Here is a 6,857-nt window from a genome sequence, read left to right on the forward strand (position 1 = left end):
CTATTACGTAGCTAATTTCGTTTCCGGATACTCCCGAAAACTACGGACTCCTCTTGACGCGAGACAACACATCAGGAGCGTTTCTAGAAAACTTATTTCCATTTTCAAAGTAGAAGAGCTGCTATAGTCTACTTGTGCAGGTTTTCTTTGTTGTTGATGACTCGTTGCGCCGGTTGTTGTAGCCTTTTTTTTATTTTTTAAACATTTTCCCCTGGATTACCAGCACCCCTTGCCACCACCCCTATCACAAAGATATTAAAAGTGCTAGACAAATTATCAATGATAAATCAAGGAGCTGTAGCCCTCGCTGTAGCCGTCTGACCCTCAGCTAGTGCAAGATCAAGAGCTCCTAGTGAAAGTGCGCAGCCCTGATGTGATCTAGCTCCTCTCAAGCACATATTGTGCCCAGACCACTTTTTCCCTTCAGTAAAGGGGTGGCTAGGATGCATGGACAAAAAGAAGTCTGCCTGGACTAATAGCCATTTTGTTCTGAATTCTTCAGAGGCGTATCCAGAATTTTCACAAGGTTTCCTGATTTGGCAGTGAGTTTGATGCAGGGGCACCACTGACTAATTTTAAACATCAAATGCTTCAAAATTTACTAGTTCATGCTATATGGATTATTCAAAGCTCCTTCAAGTCCCATTTATCAATTATGGTTTAATATCGCTGGTCAGGAGTGCAGTGATACTAATACCCTGTAGCTATATCCAAATTCTGCAGTTGTAAACAACGTTTTAAGCTAGTCGTGTATTAGCTTTATTCTCCTATACCTGTAATCAATTATGAATGTACTTTTGGCTGCTCATCTGGCTGCTCTGTTAGAGTATCTCGATATTTTTCCTTGTTACAATTATTTAAATTCATACTTTTGTCCTCTCTAAAACCTATTAAAACAAGTACCTATTACATGCATGCAGTGTAGCCTATTCTCATCTTTCTATGCTTGTGCAGCACAAACTATGATGGTTGCACTTTGTTCTTGCTGCACTGAAGCCCACAAGAGTTCAAATTTCAAAGGGATTTCTAAATATGCCCTTGTTCCCAAATATTAGGGAGGGTTACAAACAATAGTACCATATAGCTAGTCTAAACCGAGCCTATGACCAAGTCTGCCTGCAGGCCATGTGGTGCCCCACTGGCTGTCCCCTGTATCTATGTCCAAGTCCGTGTGAAGTTGGGGGGAGGGCAATCGGGATTGGAACCAGCTGAGGAAGAAACCACAAGAGATTGTTGGGCAGTTGCTTTTGGTGTGAATTATTATTTTAATGCTATGTACAATGGATTAATGGAATTGGAGGCTTTGAAGTTACTAAAGAATTTTTTCTATCCAGGAAGGTGAGAGAATTTCCAAACTGTCAGCCTAAAGGCTGGAGGCAAGTGGATTTGGGCTCTCACCTTTTTCGAGTCGACTAACTAGATTACACTGATAAACTGTCTGTATAAGGATGTGGGACTGTCACAAGACCCATTGGACTCTTGCTGAAAAGTAGTAAAAGTTCAGCTATTCTGGAATTGTGAGTGGCAAACAGGCCTCAACAATTTTTCTAGCTAGTGAGGAGTAATCTTTTATGAAAGACTCCTTCCAAGTCTACAAATGATGTATAGCTATGCCTTGTAATCATCAGATTTCTGTCTAGGTATTTTCAAAACTGTTGTAGTGTATTGTTTTTCAGATTGTGGAAATGTTTAGATTTATTATTCAAGAAATAATCTAGGTCCTTAAGTATGTTTGAAGTAGCTGAAATTTCAGAACTCAACCCTTTACTAATTAAGTAGGAAATTTGGGTCCCTGTTGGTATGTAACTTGACAAATTGGTAACATATACTGCTTGCCACTATGTCATATAATTGCTATTTATGTGTAGATGCTTGCAACATGTACGTTATAATTTTATTTAGCTTCCTGGTATGGTGATTTCATAACATCCTTAGTCATTAAAATTTTAACTAAAGTAGTTGTCAGTTCTCAGGGGGCACTTAAGGGAACATTTGGAATCATTCCTTTAGAATAGCATTAGGGTCTATGCATTCAAAAGTGACATTTTGAGGGAGAAAAAATTTCACTGATTTCAAGGTTTTAGGGGGTTAACATCAAAAATTTTATCCTTGAAATAGGAAACATTGATTAACCTTGACGATTTTTTCCCTCAAAATATTTAGGCTGTACAGTATAAATTATGTTTTTGCGTTTTGTACACCTGTCACAATAATCGATCATGATCAGTTGTTGTAGCAGGTGCAAGGAACAAGATGACACCAGGTTTGTGGTTTGTTTACAATCCTTGAAACAATCCTTAAAATCTGGGGATTCAGAACGAGATGGATAGTGAGTCCCCCACCCAAAATACAAAAGAAAAAAGCAGTCTGTTTGGCATGAAATCTAGTCATAGCCATGGGAAGCACATTAATAATTATAGCCTCAAACACAATGGTAGCTGTAAGATTATAAAATAACCATCCCAGAGGATTACAGTCCTCTATAAACTATGGCATAGATTAGTCCTTGCACATATAGTCAGAACACATTTTCTACTTATTTTTAATTGGGTCGGGATGATTCGGATAAAAAGATGGCTTGGCTGTGCAAAACTAGCCATAGATTTTGATTAAGTTTTTAGTTACTGTCTTGTGTAGTTATTATCGCTCTAGTTACTAGTTCTGTAGTTTTGTTGCTTGTAAGTAATTTTACTAACAAGGTAATCATTTTTAGAGGTACTTATTTACTCGATGGTGACATTTTTCTGATAAATGAATGTTATTTATGTGGCTTGATTGTACAATAAGATTGAACAATGACCAATCTGTTTACTTAACCTTAAGTTTTGGCTTTAGATTCCATCAACTGTTCTATTGGAGTATCTATATCTGTCTGATTCAATTGTTTAGCTGACTGGTTTCCGGAAACCAGTAAAATCCCCCCCCCCCCCCCAGAAGCATGCCTGCAACATTGCATGCTGCTGATAGTATAGAGTATTATTATGATAGCTTGTTGAGTTGGACTGCCTGAACATCTCTCACAACTACTCCACAACTTGGAAGTCAGTGTTTTGGGTCAATTCCAACTGGATTCAATCAAATTAAAAGCAATTAAGAATGTAATTTGTTTTATAAAACAAAAATATAAAAGTTCCACTGAGTAAGTATAATAGTTTTGACAAGCCTGCCATAATGTTTCCATGATAGAAGCCTACAGCCTACAGCCTACACACTTACAACTGAGTTGACTCTGCTTACAGAGAAAAATTACTAAATTGCAGTATCAAAAACAATAGTCACAATTATCTCTACTTACAGAAGTCTATAAGAAGGGCAACTAAAAGGGATTACATTTTAACAGCATGTAAGGAGCCATATACAAATTAATGTGTATACAAATTCTCTAGGCAGTTTACAGTCAGGTCTACGAGCTCAATATTAGAAATTTATATAATCATTTAGTCAGAATCACAATTTCTTGTATCTTAGGGTATGAGTGCTGATAGTAATATCAATAATAATAGTAGTATGTTACTATTTTAATTAATCTCCATGCATGTCAGCTAGTCCATGGGCTTATAACAGATAGGCTGAATAAAGCTAACTCTGGACTCGTAGACATTACCTAAAGACTGCCATGACCTTTACATAGAATAAATTCCACATTTTAATTTATATAGTTCCTTGCATCAGCACTAAACAAAAGTTAACAGGCTACATAGCTTTTGTGCCCTTAAAATTGTCTATGGCTATTGTTGTGATAATTCAGTTTTGCTGCTTCTCTTTACCTTGTTATTTTATTACACATGAAGCTGAAATTGTTTTTCATTGTGTTCAACATTGGATATCTGTGAAAATAAGTTGAATGCAAGGAGCATTTTGTGCATATACTTATTAGACAAATCAATAACTCTGGTTAGGCCAAATTCAGTCACATAATAGCTATAGTCAAGTTTCCAGGAGTATCTGGTACTGTATATCATAGTCACTAATGTGTTCGAGACTTATAATAAGTCTTCAATGGTCCCTTTTTGTTGCTACAGTACATGATATCAATTGGCTCTTGAAGACTGCAGTTAACTCAGTGATCTCGTGTATGTGTCCTGAGTTTTGTATACTTAGGGAGCTACTGAAGTGTCACACGGTGATGTAATGTCGCAGAAATAAGCAATGATGTATCCAGTTTGCTGTGATGTATTTTTACATCTGGACTGCTGTCAACTCTGGCATGGATTGTTATTGCAAGTCTGTTATAGACTATTTAGCTACATGCATACATACAGAGTCGACAGTTTTTTATAATTAAATCAAGCTAGCTAACCACATTGCGAGGCTAGCTTGATAATTGCTTTGCTCACTTTACATGAGGGTACTACTGAGCTATACATAGCTTCCTATAGACTCTATATGTGCACTATGTAGCTAGCTGACTGATACAATTACAGCTATCTAACAATTCAACACCAACAATTAGCTATTTATAGACTGTGTTACTTTTTTTCCTATACATGTTTTACTAATTTGTCTTTTATATTTCAAAGACTTCCTTCTCCTGATGGTCATGCCAAATCAATTATATTACAAGTATAATTGATGGTAGAAATGTGTACTATATATTTACCAGTGTACTTGTAGATAATCCACAGTTGTTGTACTTCTATTGTGAATATTGTAACTTCATTAAGCTGCCATGTATGGATTTGTTGGTATTTGTTTCCTCACCCTTGGTTATGTGTGTGTGTAGTGTGTGTGTGTAGTGTAGTGTGTGTGTGTAGTGTGTGTGTGTGTGTGTGTGTGTTTGTGTGTGTGTGTGTGTGTGTGTGTGTGTGTGTGTGTGTGTGTGCGTGTGCGTGTGTGTGTACCTGACAATATAGCTAGTATACATTATCATAGACTAATATGGTGTGGTATTACCAGCCAGCTATTAAAATGACAACGAGAGTTTGATGAGTCTGCTTGTACCTAAGGTTAATCCTGAAAATATCGTATAGCTTTTAGGAAACTACTTGTAACTACTTGTTGTTATTGTTGTATATAGCATAGTCTACCACAACAAAACCCAGGCTGGTAAAAAACAGTTTACTCTTATTTCAAACAGTCACATTCCTTATGCCTACACAGTGAAGAGGATTAAATTCATATGTGAGGCATTGTAAAGTCTAAACAAGTATGGTTTCTTATTTCTGAGGTCATTCATTTCTGTTATCTTTCCTTGAGTGGCACTTTTTATTCTAATTAAATTGCTGACTTAAAAGGACGCTACTGTAAGTTATTCACTACTAGCTGTGTTACACTACACATTGTGGTGTTATTATGACCTCACTAAGCTAGGCATGAGTGTGTATCTGATGCATATTACAATTAACCAATGAATTCCTCACTCAGTATCAAGCTATCCCAAATTACTTTATGGATAAGTTACTAAGTAATACACTACCAAGTGTCCAGTTTATACTGTAATAAAGTGCACTTGCAGTGTACCTTCACAATACTGCTGGTGTGTGTGTCAGTTGTACATACCCTTGCAATAAACATTTGTAATACCTATCTACCTATCTATATAAATACACAACAAATGATCTTCAATGATTTTGGTGGGTTGCCTCCTTCCTATTGTTACAAACTGTCTTCCATAGGAGCTTTAAATCAGGAGAAGATCCAGAAGAACATCTGAGGTTTCTAAGAAGTGGTCAAATCCTTGATTTTTAAAGTTAAAAGGTCATTGGAAGCTACTATAATAGAACATTTAGTATTCTATTAGAACAACCATGTAGTCACTACATTTACCATCTGCTTTTGGTTATGTCAATTGAACAGCTGTATAGATTGCTTGGCAAGTGTGCATTTTATGGACATTTAAATCTTGATATTTTAACCTTGTGGTGATGCAAGCAATGCAGTGTCCAGGATGCTGGAGAGTCTAATAGTATTTGAAATCCATTGAAGTAATCATTTTGTATCAGCTGGAGTACTTTGTTGCAGGACCAGCTCATTAACCTCACATTTTACATACCTGGTTTTCTATACGAAAATTAACAACAATAATAATGAATCTTGTGCAACCGCCTAAACATATAACAACTCAGTAATGCAATATAGCCATAATACCCTAATGCTGCTGTGTATATGGCCTATGAGTTTGTGAAATTATTGATTCATGACTAAGATAGAGGTAATTAAAGCTTCACAGTTTTATCTGTCAATGTGTTCTATTAGAGTAGTTTGGTGTGGTAGACCAATAGATTACACACGTTTTTGCAGTGTCCTTTTATCATGTTTTGCACAGGTAGTGAAAATAAGGCAGGGAACCACAGGCCATGGTCCCCCAGTTTTGGTGGTCAATTCTTGTAGCAAAAGATCAACGTGCTCTCAATCATTCTAATAGAGCAATCTCAAACTGTTAGTAGCTGCTTAATTTTTTAAGTGACACCCAAAGTACTGTCTCAGAGCCCTGGGCATGCATCCAGATGGAATCTGTGTCTGTACGGACTAATTAAAGAGCTTTCTACATTCAATTGCAAGTAGGCCTGAGTCAAATATGCTCAAAATTTTGCCCAAAATGCTTTCAGGAATTTCCCTAAATTTTCACCTACTATGCTCATCAGATGTTCCCATTATGTTTGCATTATGTTCTTAGGTTAGCAACAATTCTGACAATTATCTTTGAACATTTTAATCAGTAAATGCCCTATTGGAGTATTTCACTAAAAGTGACTGTTCTATTAGAGAGTATCAATCTACAATGCATTTGAGTGCTCAGCTTGCAGCATCCATGCACTGACTGCTCTATTGGAGAGTATCAATCTATTTTCATGGAATTAAGCTTCATAGCTTGTCAAATATCTACCTAACATGTTAGCATTATGCGGCATGGCACT

This window comes from Dysidea avara, chromosome 2 (genome assembly GCF_963678975.1).
Source record: "Dysidea avara chromosome 2, odDysAvar1.4, whole genome shotgun sequence".
NCBI lineage: Eukaryota > Metazoa > Porifera > Demospongiae > Dictyoceratida > Dysideidae > Dysidea > Dysidea avara.